The sequence below is a fragment of the Schistocerca gregaria genome, chromosome 4 (genome assembly GCF_023897955.1).
Source record: "Schistocerca gregaria isolate iqSchGreg1 chromosome 4, iqSchGreg1.2, whole genome shotgun sequence".
NCBI lineage: Eukaryota > Metazoa > Arthropoda > Insecta > Orthoptera > Acrididae > Schistocerca > Schistocerca gregaria.
In genome coordinates this window covers 150,512,630-150,534,790 of record NC_064923.1, presented here as the reverse complement: position 1 = coordinate 150,534,790, position 22,161 = coordinate 150,512,630, and the positions used below count along the sequence as shown (strand labels likewise).

The 22,161-nt window shown below is 40.2% G+C and overlaps 1 protein-coding gene across 6 annotated transcripts in view; it reads right to left on the bottom strand.

The window, feature by feature from the left end:
- LOC126267222 (C-1-tetrahydrofolate synthase, cytoplasmic) overlaps positions 1 to 22,161 on the bottom strand; it is a 316,907-nt gene that overhangs the window by 118,337 nt on the left and 176,409 nt on the right. Inside the window, exon 1 of one of the 6 annotated variants that reach the window (XM_049972205.1) lies at positions 22,036 to 22,123. The exons of the other annotated variants lie outside the window; for them this stretch is intronic. The gene's annotated coding sequence lies outside the window, so the exon portion shown is untranslated. Of the gene's footprint in view, positions 1 to 22,035; positions 22,124 to 22,161 lie in introns of those variants that run through there. 6 annotated transcript variants of the gene reach the window in all.

Below are 22,161 nucleotides of genomic sequence, written 5' to 3'. Positions count from 1 at the left end.
CCCCAAACTTCTCCTCTAAATGCTCGATGAAGAACTGAGGCTTTGTGGAGAGAAAAGACTCCCCATCAACCCTCGTACCAACTAAGAAGCGGGGCGAATAACTGCTACTGCCATCCAGAGACTTACGTTCCTCCCACGGTGTGGCCAGGGAGCGGAATGTTTTCGGATCGTATTTCTGAGCGTTAAACTGAGCCCGAGAACGCTTAGAGACTGCTTGCGGCTGGCCACCAGCGAGAGACGATGTACCACGCTTCATTGTGGGTCATCCGCCCTGATGCCACCTACTCCAACCAAGGGCCCTCCCCACGGGCGCCACCCAGCCACGGCAAGAGCCACCTGGCAGGATGGCCGTTGCCGGGAGTCCAGATACCCCAGGAGGATAGGCATCTACTCCTTGGCATACGTGGGGAGTTAACGGAGCAGGCATCAGTAGTGCGATCCCTGTGTTGTCAGGGGGCTACAACCAACAGGGTACATGGCGGCCCCACCACAACGGACTGGCTACCATGCTGGATGTTAGGTAACATGTGGTCCATGGTCGCCGTCGCTGCAGAAAGAGGCACTGCACAGTGCAAGGTGTTATCTGCACGCAGAAAAAGAGTCATGCCCAAGAGATGGAGAGCGGACAGGACTGCAGTTCAACGGTGTATAAGCTGGCGAAAGGTCTGATCGCAAGATGGACACAATGCACCAAGTAAGGCGCCCTTCCCCAATCGGCTTGCTCTTCGGAAAATTTTGAGAGATGGAGGTCAAACCCAACAGGGGACCATCACATAAGGCCGAAAAGTTTGAGACTCCTTTTAGTCGCCTCTTACGACAGGCAGGAATACCGCGGGCCTATTCTAACCCCCGAACCCGCAGGGGGCCATCATCGAGGCAATCAGACAGTCATTTTTTCATCGAGCAATACACGAGTGGAACAGAGGGGGGGGGAATATGACCTTGGTGCAAATTGTGTCCTCCGCCACACACTGCTTGGTGGCTAGTGGAGTATATATGTAGATGTAGAAGATCATTGTGCCGGAGAATTTGTGGAAAGGTCTAGGATTGGAACACACTGCTACAGTTTATAGGCGGAGGTGTCAGATAATAGGCAGAGTCAATACTATTGTCAGTGACAGTGGTGGAACATTTGTCCGCAGGTGGGATGATTAGTTTAGGATTTGTTTTGAGGTTGTGTATGGCTGTCATTTCTGGGGGAAAGGTAGTGAGGCAAAATTGGAATAAGGAATTCCTGGAAGGTGACCAGGGGATGGTGAGTTGGGAGGGGGTGGGGTGGGGCAAGGATCATGGTTGACTGTGGTTAGAGGAATTCGTGGCCAAGAAATGTTTCCATTGCAGGAATCGGGAAAAGGAGATTAGGTCTTTGCCACCATGGTTAAAGATGAGGGCTTGAGTTGAGGCCTATGAGCAACGTAGAACACTTTGTGGCACATCATGCAGCTGGATGTAACATGCTTGATTCCAATGGGTGCTTCACAACTTAGGCCATTAGGATCCCTCCCTCCACCACTAGCTTTCCTGAACTTCACAGAGGGGAGTTGTCCTTACACATATTATCCACTCCCAAAATTATCCCAGCCTCAACCTACGATAACCTACTGTCCCCAAAACCTCCAACCAACAGTTTCTGTCCCCTCTGTCCCAATACCTCCTCCCTATTTATGGCCCTCACCCTCACTGTGTACAGCACTGTGACAACGTAATCACCCGTCTTACCCCTTCCCTGCTTTCCTCTTTTTCCACTCCTCATTCCCCCTCCCCTCCCTGCCACCCTGCCGCAAGCCCTCCTGATGCTCCTCTCCTACCCTCCCCACCTCTCTGCTCCAAGCCCTCCTGATGCTGCACCTGGTGGCAGCCTCATCACACCTCTATCTAGTCCCTGCGAGCTCTGCCAGACTGTGCTCTTCTCTCTCCCAACTGTACCCTGCTATCCCTTCCCTTCCACTCCCCCTGCAGACTGCTACTTTCGTTCAACATGAGAGTTGCATGCTGGACCAAGCTGCTGGTGATGGTGGTCATGTGTGCATCACGTGTGCTTGCTTGTATGAATGAAATGTGTGTGTGTGTGTGTGTGTGTGTGTGTGTGTGTGTGTGTGTGTGTGTATATGTATGTGTGTGTGCATGGGCGCACTTGCATGCGTTTCCGTTTCCTTTTCTGAAAAGGGTTTTCGCCAAAAGCTAAATGTATAACAGTCTTTTTGTTATGCTTTTCTGGAACTCAGCATGTCATCTCGATGATTATTAACAATTTGTCCTTTTCCTTATACTGTTGATACTCCAATCTGTAGTTCTGATTGTTTGATTTTGCCTAACAGCTTTTCTTCCAACCCATAACTCTGTGATTTTTTTCCTTTGTTACTATTCTCTAAAGTATCAATCTTCTCAGCATCGATTCTCTCTCTTCTTTCCTGTGTTTATTCATTGCATTCTAAATCCTACACCCATTCACTTCCAAGCCTCGTTGCATCAACAATCTCATCCACACACAACAATGGCTACATGACCATGGACTGTTGGTGTAGCACCTCATGCACCAAATATTTCCCAAGAGCTATTATTATTATTATTATTATTATTATTATTATTATTCCTGTTGATCCTATTCCTTCCCTCATCCTCGCCTATTTTCGCATTTTATTTTTCACACGAACTTGTGAACCTTGACCTAATGAATTCCCTCTTCCTCTCCAATCCTCCCTTATCCACACACGTACCTACATTCCTCATCAATTCCTTTTCGCCCACTTTTTTGACATTTCTAAAGTATTTGTGCATATTTTTATGAAATTTGCACACTTTTTCAAATTTTTACATATTTTTATATATTTGTGCTCATTTTTGCATCTCTTTACATATTTTTACACATCTTTTCTGTTATTGAGCTTCCCCACAACCATTTAACGCCTTCATTTGCCCATTTCCGCGTCATTTCCTCTATGTCGTCCCTGCCATAATGGACTCCTGTTCCAACTTCCTGCGCCAGATCAAGAAAGTATCCCTTTCCCTGGCTGAAGCCCAGTCCCATATCCTGTTCCTTAAATGCTGTCTAAACCATGGAATTCCCCCACCCCCCTCTTGCCCTCCAATGGCATAACCATAAATTCCTTTCTTTGCATCCCATCCTTCTATCACAATGACTTTCACCAACTCATATTCTGCCTGTCCTGTCACAAACCTGGTACTGCAAAAACACGTCTCCACGGCACAGGCATCCCGGAACAACCTTCACTCTTTCTGCCTACCTAACACATCACAGCCCTGAAATCAAATTCCTTACTCTTCCGCATCTTAAGGAGCATTCCAGATAGAACCTCCATAAGTTGTCCAACCCACTGACATCATACCACCACCTCAGGGCACCACTATCCAAACCCTTATCCAATTCAAAGTGTTCCTTCTTTTCAACTTCTCATTGCACCTAGGCCTGGCCTGGTTGACCTTTTCAACTTGTGTCCCCAAAACTCCCTACCAACAATCCACCAAATCCAGAGTTGAAACATTCCCTTAAAGAGTTTTGTTAACCTTTCTACCAAAATCCTCAGCTCCAGAGAAGTTTCAGTCCTATCCAAAGACCTCACCTTCAGACCTACAGCCAAATTTAACCATGCTGGACTTGTCAAAGACCTACTCTCCTTCTTCCAATCCCTGCAATTGAAACACTTCTTTGCCACCAATCCTCCCAACCACAACCAACCTAATCCCAACACTGAACCCTGCCTCTCCTAGTCCATACCACCATGCAACCATAATCCTCCCTCCCCTCCCATGCCATTAATTCCTTACCTTCACCTTTCCTCACCATCCTCCCCCAGGTCACTTCTATGAAAAGCAATCATTCAGCAAAAGGACAGGCTTACATTACCTCAAAACAAATCATGATCTAATCATCACACCTGAAGACAAAAGTGGCACCAATGTTATTATGAATCGCAGCGACTACCTGGCAGAAGACCTCTGCCAATTCTCTGGAACCTCCACCTATAGACTCTGCCAGAGTGATCCCAGCCCATAAGTCTAACATGACCTTCAATCCCTACTTAAAGCCTTATGCCCTTCCCAGAACTTCTCCCCTGAATCCGTTTACCTCCCCACCCCTACAACAATCCACACATACAATTTCTACATGCTCCCCAAAATGCAAAAACCCACAATCCTGGGCACCCCATTTTGGCTAGTTATTGTGTCCCCACAGAAAAAATTTCTACCCTCACTGACCAAAACCTCCAACCAATTGTCCACAACCTAGCCTCCAATGTCAAAGATACCAACCATTTTCTTCAGCAACTCACCACCATCCACACCCCATGACCTCCTGGATCCCTACTCGTCACTGTTGATGCCACTTTCCTATAATCCAACATCCCTCAAGCATATGGTCTTGTCGCTACTAAATGTTACCTTTACCAATGTACTTCAGACTCCAGACCCACTATCTCATTCCTCACACACCTTACTAATTTTATCGTATCTCGCAACTACTTCTCCTCTGAAGTGACAGTATACAAACAAATCCATGGCACAGCCGTGGACACCCACATGGCACCCCTCCTATGCCAACCTGTTTATGAGCCATCTAGAGGAGATCTTCCTAGCTTCTCAAAATGCTCAACCCTTGTCAGTTCAGGTGCACAGATGATATTTTCATGACTGGAATCAGGCACAAGACACGTTATTCCCATTCCTTCACAACCTCAACACTTCCTCTCTCATTTGTGTCAGCTAGTCCTCTTCAACACCTTCCTGGATGTTGACCCCCTCATCCCTAATGACTCTAACCACACCTCTGTGCACATTAAACCAACTGACCACCAACAGTACCTGCATTTTGACAGCTGCTATCCCTCCCACACCAAAAGAAGTCCCTCCGTACAACCTGGTCATCCGGGGTTGGGCTATCTGCAGTAACTAGAACTTCCTTGCTGATTATGCTGACGTTCTTACCAAAGCCTTCATAGACAGACACTATCCTCCAGATCTAGTCTGCAAACAGATATCCCAGTGCCATTTCCTCAAACACCCCTAATCCTCCCATCACCCCATGAACTAGCTACAAAGGAGAGCCCCTTCATTGTCCAATACCACCTTGAACTAGAAAAACTAAACCATATCCTTCATCAGGCTTACATTATGAATCATCATTCCCTGAAATGAAGGATATCTAGCCCTTTCCCACTCTTCCTTACTTAAAGTGGTGCCCATCTAACCTTCCCAACATCCTAGCCCATCCCTATGCCACTCCTAACCTCAACCCTTTGCTAGAGCGATTATATTCCTGTTGGAGACCCATGTGCAAGATTTGCCCATCCTACCCATCCAGCACTTCCTATTAGAGTCCTTTCACAGGCTTATCTTACCATTTACGAGGCTGACCCACATGTGAAAGCAGCCACACCATATACCAGCTCTGCTGCAATCACTTTACAGGTTTTTATATTGGTGTGACTACCAACCAACTGTGCACTAGGATGAATGCCCACAGCCAAACTCTGGCCAAAAGCAAGGTAGGCCATCCTATGGTACAACATATAGCTGAAACATTACGTGCTTGATTTCAGTGGCTGCTTCACAACCCAGACCATCAGGATTCTCCCCTCCATCACCAGCTTTTCTGAACAGTGCAGATGGGAGTTACATTTACAACAAATTCTCCATTCCTGAAATTATCTCGGCATCAACCTATGATAACCCACTATCGCACACCCTCCACACAACAGTCTTCAGCCCCCCCCCCCCCTGTGCTATCACCACCTCCCATTCATTGTGTGCTGCCCTCTGCAAACACACTCACCGATCATTCCCCTCTGTGCCCCCCTGTTCCAAAGCCTCCCGACACTGCACCTGCTGGCAGTTTTGTCACGTCTCTATCTATTCCCTGCACACTCCACCAGACTGTGCCCTTCTCTTCCCCCACCCATACTTTGCTATCCTTTCTCCTTCCCCATGCCATCAAGATTCCTGTTTCCGCACAACATGACAGTTGCATTGTTGCTGCTGGTGATATTGTTTGTGTGTGTGTGTGTGTGTGTGTGTGTGTGTGTGTGTGTGTGTGTGTGTTTCCTTTTCTGAAGAAAGCTTTGGCCAAAAGCTAAATGTGTAACCGTCTTTACGCTGTGTCCGTCTGCAACTCAACATGTCACCTTCACAGTGAGTAACAATCTATTGTTTTCCTCATATTGTTGATACTATTCCATTTTCAAAAAGAATATTGTATGAACTGGATGATCACACATTTTGCAGACTTCTTAAGCACTCTTAACTTTTAGATCCACTTTCCAAAACATGAACACCTTGTCTGTTGTGTAGTGTGGGGTTTTATACTCTAGAGGAAAGCTTTCTAACAAATTGCCAGCTGACATAAGCCAAGAAAATGTAACCTTTGCAGTTCCAACAAAAATTAAAAACCTGTCTCATTAGCTACATCTGATCATCCATATTTAAGAACTGATGATCCCTATTAATAGGATGAGAAGTGTGATTGCATTAGATTAAAGCTAGCACGAAACTCAATATATGACTATGTACACTTTCCTGTTATGTTAATTAATGTAGGAAATTCACTACCTTGAATATGATAATGCTTTATCACTTTTGGTAAGTAGCCATTGTTTACATACCACTGCTTGTTTAATATTTATATTTAGTTCATTATATTTACCAAAGAACAACAGCTACAAAAATATATAACAATATATACTGATATGAGGAATTATCTTCACCTTCTATATTGTCCATTACATTGGACTGTAAACAAGATGAAAATTAATGTAAAGAACTGTTACATAAAACTTGGTTCCTTTTGTAGTTCAAACCAGCAAACCAAACCGAAGTTCAAACAACAGCTAAAGCATGGAGTGAAAGAAAGTCAAGGCCTCCAACAAAAACAACATTAGAAAAGCCACAGACTTTATATCTCTTTCATCTTGTTCTTTCTTTGGTTGGTTTAGCATTTTTGCTCACAAATCTCTCTTAATCTGATATTATGAATATCCATTTTTATTGAATACCTTATCAAAGTGCATCTGCTACTCTGGTAAACTTTTAAGTTTTGGACACTACATGGGCCCTATGTACTAAAGTTTTAAGTAGGCTCATAGTTTGTGAAGAATGGTGGTAGCTAAATATCTGCAATTATAAATCAGTGTGGTTGGGTTTACTGTACATGCAATTCCCTGAAAACCCATTCTCCCTATGTTGCACTAAAGCATTAAGAAACAGTAAACAGCCACATATTTCTGTTTCCAAGGTAAATCTGGTATTTTCATGAATGGAATTTAGATGCTCAAGAAATTCTATCAATATGTCATCACCATGGAACCAGACACTAAATGTCTCATCATCAACATATTTCCAGAACACTGTCAGTTTTAAAACTTCATAAATAAAATTTGTTGCTGTGGTGAGAGAGGCCTATCCTTGGCGACACTGTTAATCTGTTCAACATGTTTGTTATCAAATACAAAGTGAGTGGAGGTTAGTGTACGCTTAAATTATGCTGTTAAGTCTTCCTCAAACTTGCAGCTAATCAATGACAGAAACTGAAAAAGCTAGTTTCATAAAGAAGGAGATGATATCAAAGCTAACTAGTAAATCAGACTGGTCAAGTTTCAAAGTTTTTTTACAATTCACACATGAAGCAGTTTCCTTTAATGAAGGGCTGTGGGGCGTCTGTGTTAGTCTTACAATATACTGTGTTCTCAAGTAAATTTTACACCATCTTTATGAAGACATCTCTTGGCAGCAAAAAAGTGGCTTTACCTCTGTCTGCAGGAAGAATAGCCACCTGGAAATGCACTGCAAATTACAACACACAGATCTCTCAGAGAGGATAAGTTACTTCGTTAGAGACTGTCCACAAGCCATTCCATGGATTATGGGGAAGTCACGATACTACCTGCAGTCTCAGACTACTGTGATCCATTGGTCTAGGAAGCTAAGTAAATACAATTAGTAGACAGCCTGCTCAATCGAGATGAGGGTTTCCAGCTTGACAAAACATCTAAAGCACTCATTTCATTTCTATGTTAGAATCCAGTATGTTGACCTCAACGACGAGTGTTAATCAGCAATAAGGGTATCATTAGGAGTGCCTCTGCACACATAAATGATCTGACAGACATGGTGACCAGCAATCTGCATCTGCTTGCTAATGAGACTGTGGTATATGGGAAAGTATTGTCCCTGAGTGACTTGTAGAAGCATACAGCATGACTTGAATATAATTTCTATTTGATATGATGAATGGCAGCTTGCTCCAACTGTAGAAAAATGTAAGTTAAAGCAGATGAGTAGGAATACTGGACCTATAATGTTCAAATACAATATTAGTGATGTGCTTCTTGTCACAGTCACATCTGTTAAATATCTTGGTGAAATGTTGCAAAGTGATCTGAAATGGAACAAGCATGTAAGGAGGGTAGTAGGGAAGGCAAATGGCTGACTTTGGTTTATTAGGAGAATTTAAGGACAGTGTGGCTCGTCTATAAAGTAGATCACATATACACTATGTGATCAAAAGTATCTGGACACCTAACTGAAAATGACTTACAAGTTCGTGGTTGCCCTCCATCTGTAATGCTGGAATTCAATATGGTGTTGACCGACCCTTAGCCTAGATGACAGGTTCCACTCTTGCAGGCATATGTTCGATCAGGTGCTGGAAGGTTTCTTGGGGAATGGCAGCCCATTCTTCACAGAGTGCTGCACTGAGGAGAGGTATCAGTGTCAGTCAGTGAGGCCTGGCATGAAGTCGGTGTTCCAAAACATCCCAAAGGTGTTCTATAGGATTCAGGTCAGGACTCGGTGCAGCCCAGTCCATTACAGGGATGTAATTGTAATGTAACCACTCCATCACAGGCCGTGCATTATGAACAGGTGCTCAATCACCATCTCCGAATTGCTGTTCAACAGTGGGAAGCAAGAAAATGCTTAAAACATCAATGTAGGCCTGCGCTGTGATAGTGCCACACAAAACAATTCCACTGTTCAATCGTCATATGTTTACATTCCTTACACCAACCGAGGCATCATTTGGCATTTAACAGCGTGACGTGTGACTTATGAGCAGCTGCTCAACCCTGAAAGCCAAGTTTCCTCACCTCCTGCCTAACTGTCAAAGTATTTACAGTAGATCCTGATGCAGTTTGGAATTCCTGTGTGATGGTCTGCCTATTACACATTACGACCCTCTTCAACTGTCGGCGGTCTTTGTCAGTCAACAGGCAAGGTCGGACCATACATTTTTGTGCTGTATGTGTCCCATCACATTTCCACTTCACTATCGTGTCGGAAACAGTGAACCTAGGGATGTTTAGGAGTGTGGAAATCTCGCATACAGATGTATAACACAAGTGACACTCAATCACTTGACCATGTGCGAAGTACGTGAGATCCGTGGTGCGCCCCATTCTGCTCTCTTATGATGTCTAATGACTACTGAGGCCGCTGATACGGAGTACCTGGCAGTAGGTGGCAGCAGAATGCACCTAATATGAAAACATATCTTTTGGCGGACATCCGAATACTTTTGATCACATACTGTAGAAAATTTGGTGACTCACTCTTGAGTGCTGCTGAAATTTTTGGGATCCCCACCAGGTTGGATTTTTAATGCTGACTCTGTAAATCTCATCACAAAGGAGAGCCTTCTGGAATGTGGAACGAGTCAAGTCACACATTAACATCAAGTTGCAGCCACTGCTGGCTACACCTATAAAGTATACTAACAACAAATTACGACTAGTGCTAATCTACTCAAACTGATAACTATGGTATTTACTTCTACATGTAACTTAGCACAGACCACTATAAGCAATCTATATATTGAAAACATCCAGAGCCCTTTAATGCAAATATTATAATTATGTGAGATTTCCATTCTTGACTCCAAGCATTCCAATAAATTCTAGGAGGGAGGGATAATGAGGTATTCTTTTATTTTGTTTTTTGAATATTTAGAGATTTCCAATTATCTGCTTGATATTCACTGGCGAACTGTGCACTTTTACACCAGAATATAAAACTCCATTATTAACTCTAGAAAGAGATGCCTAGTCATCAAACCAAAGATTATTTTGAACACCACACAGCATTACTAGTCATGGTCCTGTTGGAAGTGGTACGCCGCTACCTTCTTCTCACCTTTGAAGGATATACAGTTTAATGTGGATTCCGAACCATGGAGCAACTTGGCATTTTTCACGTCAATAAACACTGCCAGAGGTGAAAGATGTGGCGAGTGACAAATAAAAATTCTAGGATTAACCGGGGATTGAAACAAATTCTTTGGTTTGTACCACTGAGAAACCACACAGAAATTATTTCCACTTCTAGTACTGTGGTAGTGAATTTCTGAGTTCATCCTAAATTCATTCTCGTAATCAAACACAAATATCATTAGGGAGTCTACTTATTGGCACATAAGTGTAAGAATCTCTCTCTGCTGATACGTCAAGGATAGTAGAACAAAGGTCACTGTCCTGACAGGCCATAAATACTTCTGATGTCGTCAAATTGTCTGTATTAATATTTGTTTGCTGTAACACACTCATTTCCTGACTCAAAGTACATGACACAACTGTACAATCCTACATGGCCATGGCCAAGTGAACAATGTATCTGTCCTTTCAGGTACTGGTGGTGTGTGGCCACTAGAACTTAGAACTACTTATACATAAGTAACCTAAGGACATCACACACATCCATGCCCGAGGCAGGATTTGAACCTGTGGCCGTAGTGGTCGCGCGGTTCCAGCACTGTGTGTGGGTATCCTAAGCCCACTGATTCCATATTCATGAGAAGCAGGATAACTGCATTTTTCACAGTCATGCCCCTGCCATTGTCAAATTTCAGCAAATGCTGGGAGATGTTTCTCCTTTTCACATAACGCATAAACAATCTCATAAATAAACACCTTTCACATATCAATATCATGAAAAGGAAAGTTGCTACTCACCATATAGCAGAGATGCTGAGTCGCACATGTGCACAACAAAAAGACTGTCATTCAAATTGGTTCAAATGGCTCTGAGCACTATGGGACTTAACTTCTGAGGTCATCAGTCCCCTAGAACTTAGAACTACTTAAACCTAAGTAACCTAAGGACATTACACACATCCATGCCTGAGGCAGGATTCGAACCTGTGACCTTAGTGGTCGCGCGGTTCCCGACTGTAGCGCCTAGAACCGCATGGTCACTCCAGCCGGCTGCCATCTTTCACATATGTTTTTTTCAATGAGAAATGTGCTATGCAATCTTTCAAACAATGGAAAATTCAGCATAGGGTAGTGACAATAATGTGAGCATTAGCTAGATTTGAGCGAATTTGTATGTGCATGCTGTCTAATGCATAAAAACAGCTTTTGACCAAAAGCTTAACTTGTTAGCAGTCTTTTTGTTGTGCCTGTCTGCAATGCAGCATGTCCACTACATGGTGAGTAGCAATCTATGTAATCTTTTCTTATGTACAGAACATAGGTGTCTTTACTCTTATCTAAATTTTGGAGTTGTACTGAAATGATACACATTTGCTTAACGAAGCACACAGGACACTTCCGAACGATTTGACATTTGTAGCATGTCATCTTAATGACACAATTTGAATGGCCAGTAGGGTAGAAGATGGTCCCCTTTTAACTTGTTATCCAGGCAGTACTCAATGAGCACATAGTATTTTATTTAGTGCATCACTATTAATGTTTGCTTCTTGTGCGAGAAAGTAAGCTTTTGATTGTTTGAAATTCCGTAATATAAGTCTTTGTAGGATTAAGACTTAACATGACCATAACAAAGCCAGAAGTAATTATTATCACAGGAGTTGATGAACATACATATTGACCCAAAATTAAGCTGCACTTTTTATCCAAATTTCACCCTTGAAAAGTTAGGGTGTGGCTTTTATCCGCTAACTTGTATTTTTACAAACAATTGCTGTGCAACAATACAACTAGCATCTGTAGCTGAAACTGGTGTCAAGACATATTACTAGGCAATGATGCAAACTTTTATTGGTGTTTTATTGGCATTAAAATTGTGTAGGTTTACCAGTATTGCGTTCTTAGATTGTAATTCTGTGTGTAGGGCTACCAGTACTGTTTCCTTAGTTTATAATTATATTTCATCTAGGGTTTGGTAAGAAAGGCTAATTTATTGCAATATGAACAACCATTTAGAACAAAAACCATCTTCTAGTCAAGGAATTTGGTGTAGTTATGATGCAAGCTTCGAACTTACAGTTCCCCATTATGCCAAAATGGGAATTTAAGGAGATGGGACCTGGATAAACTGACTAAACCAGAGGTTGTACAGAGTTTCAGGGACAGCATAAGGGAACAATTGACAGGAATGAGGGAAAGAAATACAGTAGAAGACGAATGGGTAGCTCTGAGGGATGTAGTAGTGAAGGCAGCAGAGGATCAAGTAGGTAAAAAGACAAGGGCTAGTAGAAATCCTTGGGTAACAGAATAAATATTGATTTTAATCGATGAAAGGAGAAAATATAAAAATGCAGTAAATGAAGCAGTCAAAAAGAAATACAAACGTCTCAAAAATGAGATCGACAGGAAGTGCAAAATTGCTAAGCAGCGATGGCTAGAGGACAAATATAAGGATGTAGAGGCTTATCTCACTAGGGGTAAGATACATACAGCCTACAGGAAAATTAAAGAGACCTTTGGAGAAAAGAGAACCATTTGTATGAATATCAAGAACTCAGATGGAAACCCAGTTCTAAGCAAAGAAGGGAAAGCAGAAAGGTGGAAGCAGTATATAGAGGGTCTATACAAGGGTGATGTACTTGATGACAATATTATGGAAATGGAAGAGGATATAGATGAAGATGAAAGGGGAGATACAATACTGTGTGAAGAGTTTGACAGAGCACTGAAAGACCTGAGTCGAAACAAGGCCCCAGGAGTAGACAACATTCCATTGGAACTACTGACGGCCTTGGGAGAGCCGGTCCCAACAAAACTCTACCATCTGGTGAGCAAGGTGTAAGAGACAGGTGAAATACCCTCAGACTTCAAGAAGAATATAATAATTCCAATCCCAAAGTAAGCAGGTGTTGACAGATGTGAAAATTACCGAACTATCAGTTTAATAAGTCACAGTTGCAAAATACTAACGCGAATTCTTTACAGACGAATAGAAAAACTGGTAGAAGCTGACCTCGGGGAAGATCAGTTTGGATTCCGTAGAAATGTTGGAACACATGAGGCAATACTGACCTTATGACTTATCTTAGAAGAAAGATTAAGGAAAGGCAAACCTACGTTTCTAGCATCTGAAGACTTAGAGAAAGCTTTTGACAATGTTGACTGGAATACTCTCTTTCAAATTCTAAAGGTGGCAGGGGTAAAATACAGGGAGCGAAAGGCTATTTACAATTTGTACAGTAACCAGATGGCAGTTATTAGAGTTGAGGGACATGAAAGGGAAGTAGTAGTTGGGAAGGGAGTGAGACAGTGTTGTAGCCTGTCCCCGATGTTTTTCAATCTGTATATTGAACAAGCAGTAAAGTAAACAAAAGAAAAATTTGGAGTAGTCCATGGAGAAGAAATAAAAACTTTGAAGTTTGCCGATGACATTGTAATTCTGTCAGAGACAGCAAAGGACTTGGAAGAGCAGTTGAACGGAATGGACAGTGTCTTGAGGAGGATATAAGATGAACATCAACAAAAGTAAAACGAGGATAATGGAATGTAGTCGAATTAAGTTGGGTGACGCTGAGGGAATTAGATTAGGAAACGAGATGCTTGAAGTAGTAAAGGAGTTTTGCTATTTGGGGAGCAAAATAACTGATGTGGTCGAAGTAGAGAGGATATAAAATGTAGACTGGCAATGGGCAAGGAAAGCGTTTCTGAAGAGGAGAAATTTGTTAACATTGAGTATAGATTTAAGTGCCAGGAAGTCGTTTCTGAAAGTATTTGTATGGAGTGTAGCCATGTATGAAAGTGAAACATGGACAATAAATAGTTTGGACAAGAAGAGAATAGAAGCTTTCGAAATGTGGTGCTACAGAAGAATGTTGAAGATTAGGTGGGTAGATCATGCAACTAATGAGGAGGTATTGAATAGGATTGGGGAGAAGAGAAGTTTGTGGCACAACTTGACTAGAAGAAGGGATCGGTTGGTAGGACATTTCCTGAGGCATCAAGGGATCACAAATTTAGCATTGGAGGGCAGCGTGGAGGGTAAAAATCGTAGAGGGAGACCAAGAGATGAATACACTAAGCAGATTCAGAAGGATGTAGGTTGCAGTAGGTACTGGGAGATGAAGGAGCTTGCACAGGATAGATTAGCATGGAGAGCTGCATCAAACCAGTCTCAGGACTGAAGACCACAACAACAACAACGATGCAAGCTTCAAACTTACAGTTGCCCATTATGCCAAAACCCCAACAGAGAAGCCAGAAGAAAGTATGGACTGGTCAAATCTAATGTTCAACATTGGGTTGGTTCAGATGGCAGTTTCAATGAGAAAATCATTCAGATGTCCTAAATGTGGCAAGAAGCTTAAGTTCTTACCTACATGCAAGATAAGAGAAAAGATGGGGTGTCTGTCTTATGAGAAGTTATCCAACTCAAGGCCTCAGATTATGGTATGTTGATACTTTTTACTTTTGGACTGTCTAACTACTACTGAATGAAACACAATTTTTGTGCCATACATGTTTCGCCGTTATTCTTTGCAAGGCGTCTTCAGTGGAAGGTTGCGTGGATGATGATCTACATGTTGTGTTTTTGTTTCATTTTTGGCAGTGTTGTTCTTCTTATAATTGCCATTTGGGTTGTTGTTTTCCACACTTCACAGCGCTAGGAACTGAACACTTGTTTGGATGCTGTGTTTTGGTTTCTGTTACTCAACATCTGACAGTCAGCAACACAACTCAAAACATAGCATCAACATCCTATGTTATTCAACATCCGGCTGTCAGCAGCATAAACCAAAACATAGCATCAAAACAGATGTTCACTTCCTAGTGCTGTGAAGTGTAGAAAATGTGACAAAAATGGAACAAAAACACAACATGTAGAACATCATTCTTGGAACCTGAATGAATGAATGAATGAAATTTTATTGATGTTTAGCTATTACAGCAATTGACAAGGTCAAGTTACATATATACAAGTTATACAGCATGTATGCATGGGTTAAAGATCAATATGTGAAATAGGTTTTACATAAAAAAACAATATTTAAAATGAAATAATATGAAAACATTGCATCATAACTGATTCAGTTAATGAAATTATGCTGCTCTCTCCAAATCGGTACCACTATGATATTTTATAGTCGTAAAATTTCTGATTTGAGTAGTATGGATTTGCAGCTAACCAACTGAACAATTTGTCTTTAAATAAATCAAATGGAGCTTCTACCCATTCTAGTGGCAAATTATTAAACATCTTCATACTGTTCAATGACTTGGATAATCTGTAGTAAGGTATGTCAATATTGCTACTATTTCTGGTTCCATGGGAGTGTACATCTCTTCTACGCTGGTATTCTGATAAGTTTCTCTTTATATGCAGTAGGGCAGTGTAAATATACATGTTTATAACAGTTAATATTTTTAAGTTGATAAACAGTGGTTTGCAGTGGGCCGCCAGTTTATCACAGTTTGTGATAATTCGAATTACTTCCTTTTGAAGTACCAAAATGTCTGAAGGTGTGAGCTATTGCCCCATATTAAAAGCCCATAAGATATAATACTTTGAAAAAAAGCAAAGTAGGCTGATCTTACATAGGCCACAGGTACATGGTTTTTTAAATTCTTTAACAACCACTCTAGACAACCTTGCACTAATGTATTTAATATGTGGCTCCCAAGTCAATTTACTATCTATAACAATACCTAAGAACTTAACACTATTCTTGAAGTCTTCTACTGGCGGATCTCTCAAACTAAATACAATCTTTTGAGTTTTACTCTCATTAAGCAGGAACCCATTAGCTCGGAACCAGACTGATGCCTGTGATATTGTGTCGTTTGCCACAGTTTGGAGCATATCAATGTCTGAGCTGATATTGAAGAAAGTGGTATCGTCTGCATAGAGAATGGAGTGAGTATTTATGTAGGATGGTAGATCGTTTGTCATTAGGATAAATAGCAGAGGTCCTAATACTGAGCCTCGTGGCACACCGCACTTAACTTCAGCTAGCTGTGATCTCTGTTGATCAATACAAACAATTTGTCTACGGTTGCTGAGGAAAGATTCAAAAATGTCAACTTCACTGTTTGTGATTCTCTGATAAACTAGTTTGTTGAGTAGTGAAATATGCTCCACAGAATCGAAGGCTTTGCTAAGGTCACAAAAGGTAGCCTAAGCAAAATTTTTCCTTCATAAGCATTAAGCACTTTTTTAATCAGGGAGTCAATGGCATGGACTGTGAATTTGCCCTTCCTAAAGCCATGTCAGATAAGTTGATGATTAATTCCAAAACTTTAGATAAAATAGGTGTCAGGGATATTGGGCGATAGCTAGATGGGCAATTTTTGTCTCCTTTCTTGTAAATGGGCACTACCCTAGATAATTTTAATACTTCTGAGAATACTCCTTCAATTAGACATCTATTTATACATTTAGTAAGAGGATATACTATGTAGCCAATTATCTTTTTTAACATATTACAAGAAATACCATATATATCTTCACTATCAGAGGGTCTAAAATTATTTACAAGAGTTAAAACAACATCTGGTGTGACCTCTGTTAAAAGGAATTTATTGTTCAGGGTGTAGTCTACATTATGGTATTTAATGAGATCAGCAACAGTCTCTTGTGGCCTCACAATGCTTTCCCTAATTTGGTTAACAGATTTTATACAGTAGTTATTAAATTGGCTGTTGATATACTTTCCGGGACGTAAGGTCGTGGTCCAAGAACTTTTCTGCTCCTTACGTTTCGCCCAGGACTGCACTGGACGAAACGTAAGGAGCAGAAAAGTTCTTGGACCACGACCTCACATACCGGAAAGTATATCAACAGCCATGTCACCCGGTCGTGAAAGCCTTCATTCTACAGTTATTAAATTCATCTGCTGAAATTACTACCTCAACTTTCTGCTTGCTTTTGGCCACTGAATTTATTATAGTCCATGCTTTTCTGCATTTATTTTTTGATGACTCAATGATGACTAGGTCATGTTGTTTTTTGGCCTCATTTAAAGCATACTTCTATTCCTTTTGTGCTCTTGAGTACCTTTGTTTAGCCATATCCGTTTTCTGAAGTCTGTAAGAATCTCTATACAACAACAACCTTCTTTTCATATTGGCTAGTTGAGTGGTATACCATGGATTCTTATCCCTATGTCTATTACTGTTACTTTTAGGGTTAACTTTAAATTTGTATTGAGGGCAGTTGGTCTCGAATATATTTAAGAAATAATGAAAAAAAATCTATCAAACAATGTATTGGCAGAGCCCTGAGCATTATTGTTAAACAGATGTGACCAGTCATAATAACTGAGTGAGACCATGAAATTAGACAATTTTTCTTGCGGTATTGGTCTTGTGATGACTATTTTAGGCTCTTTAAACTCCTTATACTCCATGTTAGGCCTATCTGTACCTATTTTTACCCAAACTGAGTCATGGTCCGAGAAATCGAAGACAGCTACATCTGAAGACAGTAACTCTCTATTGACATTTGTAAGTATGTTGCCGAGACAAGCAGACTGTCTTGTGGGTTTGCAGTTCATAAAAATGAAGTTGAATTGTCGTAACAGGTTTTTAAATTCATTTACAGTGTCCACATCTTTGTTTACATCAAATGCGGCATTGATGTCACCACCAATCACAATACTATATTTCTTCCACTGAGGACTAAGAAAGAAATCAAGTAAAGTCTCAAGTTTTTCTAAAAATATTAATGGTCTTCCATCTGGTGATCTATAAAGAGATACAATAGCAATTTTAAATGATCCAGATATACGCGTGTAGCTTCAAAATGTATCTCACTGCACAAAAATCCTAGATCTAGTTCATTACTACAATTTATTAATCCCTTCTTAATGTAAATTGATACACCCCCATGAATATGCTGCTCTCTGCTAAAACTGTTTGCTAAGTGGAAATCATCTAATACATGAAAAGATATTTCATTTCCTTTACACCAGTGCTCACTTAAGCATAATGCATCAAATAAGTTCTCATTTGCAAATCCGTTTAAAATTATGTGTTTTCCACTTATACTTTCAATATTGAGATAACCTATCTTGAAAGACAAAGTTGGTGAGTGATTTTTGTTAATGGGGCATTCATCATTACTGCTATATTTCTCTCTAGTGTTACTGACATTTATTATATTATTCTTATCTTTAATCTGGTCATCCAGTGTGAATCTGGGCAAAGCTGTTAGTCTCAGCCCTTCTTTGCTACCTCTAAAAAAAGTTTTCCTTAAATCTAAGTGGTATTGACTTAGAGCTCTTGATTTTTGTTATGCCTAACTCATTGTCTAGTTTTATGATTTCATTACTCACATACTTCTTTCCGAGTTGATTCAGATGGAGACCATGAACAGTGTGAAATCTTGTACCTAAGTTAGTTATGTTTACAAAACAGACATTTTTAAAGTATTTACAAATTTTCTTCATTTACTCTTCTCACTTCAACATTCACACAAGACCAGGATGGAAGATCATCCAGAAATGGTATTGAAAAGATGAGGATTTTTGTATTTTGTAGTGCCTGCAGTTTCTTCTTTAATCAGAACAAGAAGTCTTTTCCTTCATTTCTCGCTACGTCATTTGATCCAGCCAAAAAAACTGCCAGTTCCATGGCTTCTGCTGGTGAAGAACTTCCTACATCTTTAAATTTTGCACTAGGTTTTATTGTGGCTGGGATATGGTGGCTTGAATTGTTCTCAACTATGTCCCTTAATTTCCTTCCTTGACTGTCTGCATATAAATGTATTTTCATAGCCCTAGGTCTGCAATTGCGGCTTGCTTTCTTGTGGTTTTCAGTTTCATTACTTCTACTGACAGTTGACGTAATATTTTTACTGCACCCATTATTCACTTCACTTCTATTGACAGTTTCATTACTTCTATTGACAGTTAACATAATATTTTTACTGCGCCCATTATTCACTTCACTTCTATTGACAGTTGATGTGATATTGTTGCTACACCTATTACTCACTTCACTTTCATTAACCTTACTTGTATTTAGCACATTGACTTGTGAGTCTACTTTAATGTTTTTTTCTGTAGCAAGAACACTAAATCTGTTTTCCAAGGGTGGAAAGTTTACACAGACTCTACCGCATTTTGTGACAGGAACAGCCTGCCATTGTCTTTGTAGGCGATCTAATGGCCTACATTGATTGCTTGGTTCTGTGTACACGACACTAACCTCTTCTTGGGAAATTTGTTTAATGAGCTCCTGATTAATTGCTGTGTATTCCTTCTTCAGTTGTTTGTTTTCTTTGGCCAGAGCTACCATGTCTTGCAAAAAATAAAGGTGAAAAGCATATAGCACGAAAATGTGTTTTGTTAAACTGTAGTTAGATGGTCTAAAAGTAAAAATTATTAACATACTATTATATTACACACAACTGCAGACAACAGGACAAGAAAAGTTGTAAATGTGAAGACCTTGGAAATTGCAAAAGTCTTAAACATGCCACTATGAGAATTTTTTGCAAGGGTTGGTGTCATCAGTTTATGCAGAGAAGTGCTAGACTAGTACATAGAATGCCAGCAGATTTCAAGAAGAATCTGGTCAACTTGCAGTGTTACATCATCCAATTATGAAAGCGTCACTCATCTCCTCTTCGTCAGACTGGTAATGCTGACTAAATGCCAGTATTTTTTCACATCCCAAGCAGTACAATAGGAGACATAAAAGCGAACAAAGTATCTCATTAAGAGCAAATGAAAAAGGGGAAAAAAATAACTGTGATGTTAGCTGTTTCAGTCAATAGGGGAAAGTTATTCGCTTACGTTATTCTGAAGAGAAAAACCATGGCCAAAGAAAACTTTCCTATGGACTTAGCCATTTGCAAGAAAAGTGCTGAATGATGGTGCAGCTGAAAGTTGGCCAGTTGTCTGCTGTTTGGAATCCAGACTTAGAGCACTGCTTGCTAAGAGAGTCATGCTAGTTTTGGACACTTTTAAGGGATGTCTAACTGCTGAAGTAAAAGATAAGCTTGCTGCACAAGAGACATATCTTGTCATAATACCTGGAAGAATGACTTCAAAACAAACATAGAACAATTCTGTAAGAAATTTTACTTCAGAAATAAGTGGCAGGTGTTAAGACTTCAACTGACCCCTGGTTAAGTTCACTAAACAGTGATTATGCTCAACCACTGAACTAGCTAGTTCAAATTCTGGAGGGGAGACTGTCTGCCAGGGAAAGAACACTTTACAATTATTTATTTTTTGGCACAGCCATGCATAATTTCAACTGCCTCAAGTGCTTCTTGGTAATTTTTATGGAACAGCTTGTTATCTACTTACAAGTGTGTAGGAAACTGTTCCATGAAAATTCTCAAGGGGCACATTCTTTGTAAAGTACTCAAGAACAAGATGCTTCAAGGCTGCTAGTCTAATATCCACACCTCAAGCACATACCATATCTCAAGCACCACATTAAAAACATCTATACCTTTATAACAACAATGAAAACACTCAATTACTGATAAAATTGTTTAAAAAACACACACACACACACACACACACACACACACAGAACGGGTCAGGGGAAACTTACTGTACAGTATGAGAAGGAAAGAATGAATCAGTCCTTCCTTCTCATCCCATAAGTGTTCCGATGAGTTCTGTATTGGTGACACTTGTTTTAAGAGGTATGTAACACTTCTAAAAATGTTGGTTGCTATTACTTATCACCAATATTTGGACTACTTACAGATGTTTGAGGTTGTTATTAACAGCCTTACTCAGTTTACCCCCGCAATTCGCCTACCGACTCCACTAGGTGCACTTCTATCTCATCATACGTCACAAATTCTCTCCAACTCCATTTAAAATTAACTGAAACTTTTAACATACAATTACATTCTTCATACAGAATTTCAACTGTTGTGTTTTGACACACCTTGGGTAAGTGTGCTCTACTTTCCTTTTTTATACATGACGATTACTAGTTAATATCTGTAATGTGCGCACATACATCTGCATACTGCTAGCTGAATACACAGATCTGATAATATTTTGTAGCTGCTTGTAGTTCCTTTTAAATTGAATAGACAGTCATACTTAATCTAAAAATGGTCAAGTGTTTCACACAGACTGATTACAACCATGTAATGTTGGCAGCAACACACCAAATAAAACAGAATTACCAAATGGAATTACATGTATTGTACCACAAAGATGTAGTTGTTGGGATGGCACAGCTTAAGTGACTATGAAAGAACACTGTCTAAAAAAAAGATCTTAAAGTGCTGTACCAAGTAGCATAATTAAAAAAACTATAATTACTACCACCATGGCATATAATAAGAATTTTTCTTGATTTAAGTATCAGGTCAGATACATCCACACCCCACAAATTCTTGAGCAAAGATTTGTCGTCTTCAACAATATTTCTGCTCCTTTAAATAGTATGACAGATCCTACCACATCATTATTTGAATACTGTGTTGTGGCCCAAAGTATAATTAGTGCAAATTAACACTAACCCAACACTTTCTAACACAACAACAAAATACTAATGATCACAATATCCATGCGATTTACGAGCAATGTGTACGAAAACACACACGAAAATAAAGAAATAAAAATAATATAATGAAATACTGATAACTCGGTATCTACGTTCCACTCCGTTCATACCAACTACAGTATTTGTAAAACTTCTTCTTTGTAGCAATTATTTTCATATATGAGTGCACTGTTGCGGGGCCCTACATAAATCGTACCGTATATGGATACACACTTCTAGTGCAAGTTAACCGAGTAGGTTCTTCGCCTCTCGTACTGGGCGTAATACCACAAATTAATAAAAACCGATCTTAACATAAGGCATTTTCAGTAATCGAAATTAAAAGATCTTGAAATACCTGCAGAACGCGCTAATGTTTGTCACGCGAACCGGCAAGCTTTCCTTCGGCGTCTTGACGAATGGGAGATGTCGAACGCATAATTACAGTTATGTAATACTCATAACAACAGATGTCGTAAAGAGA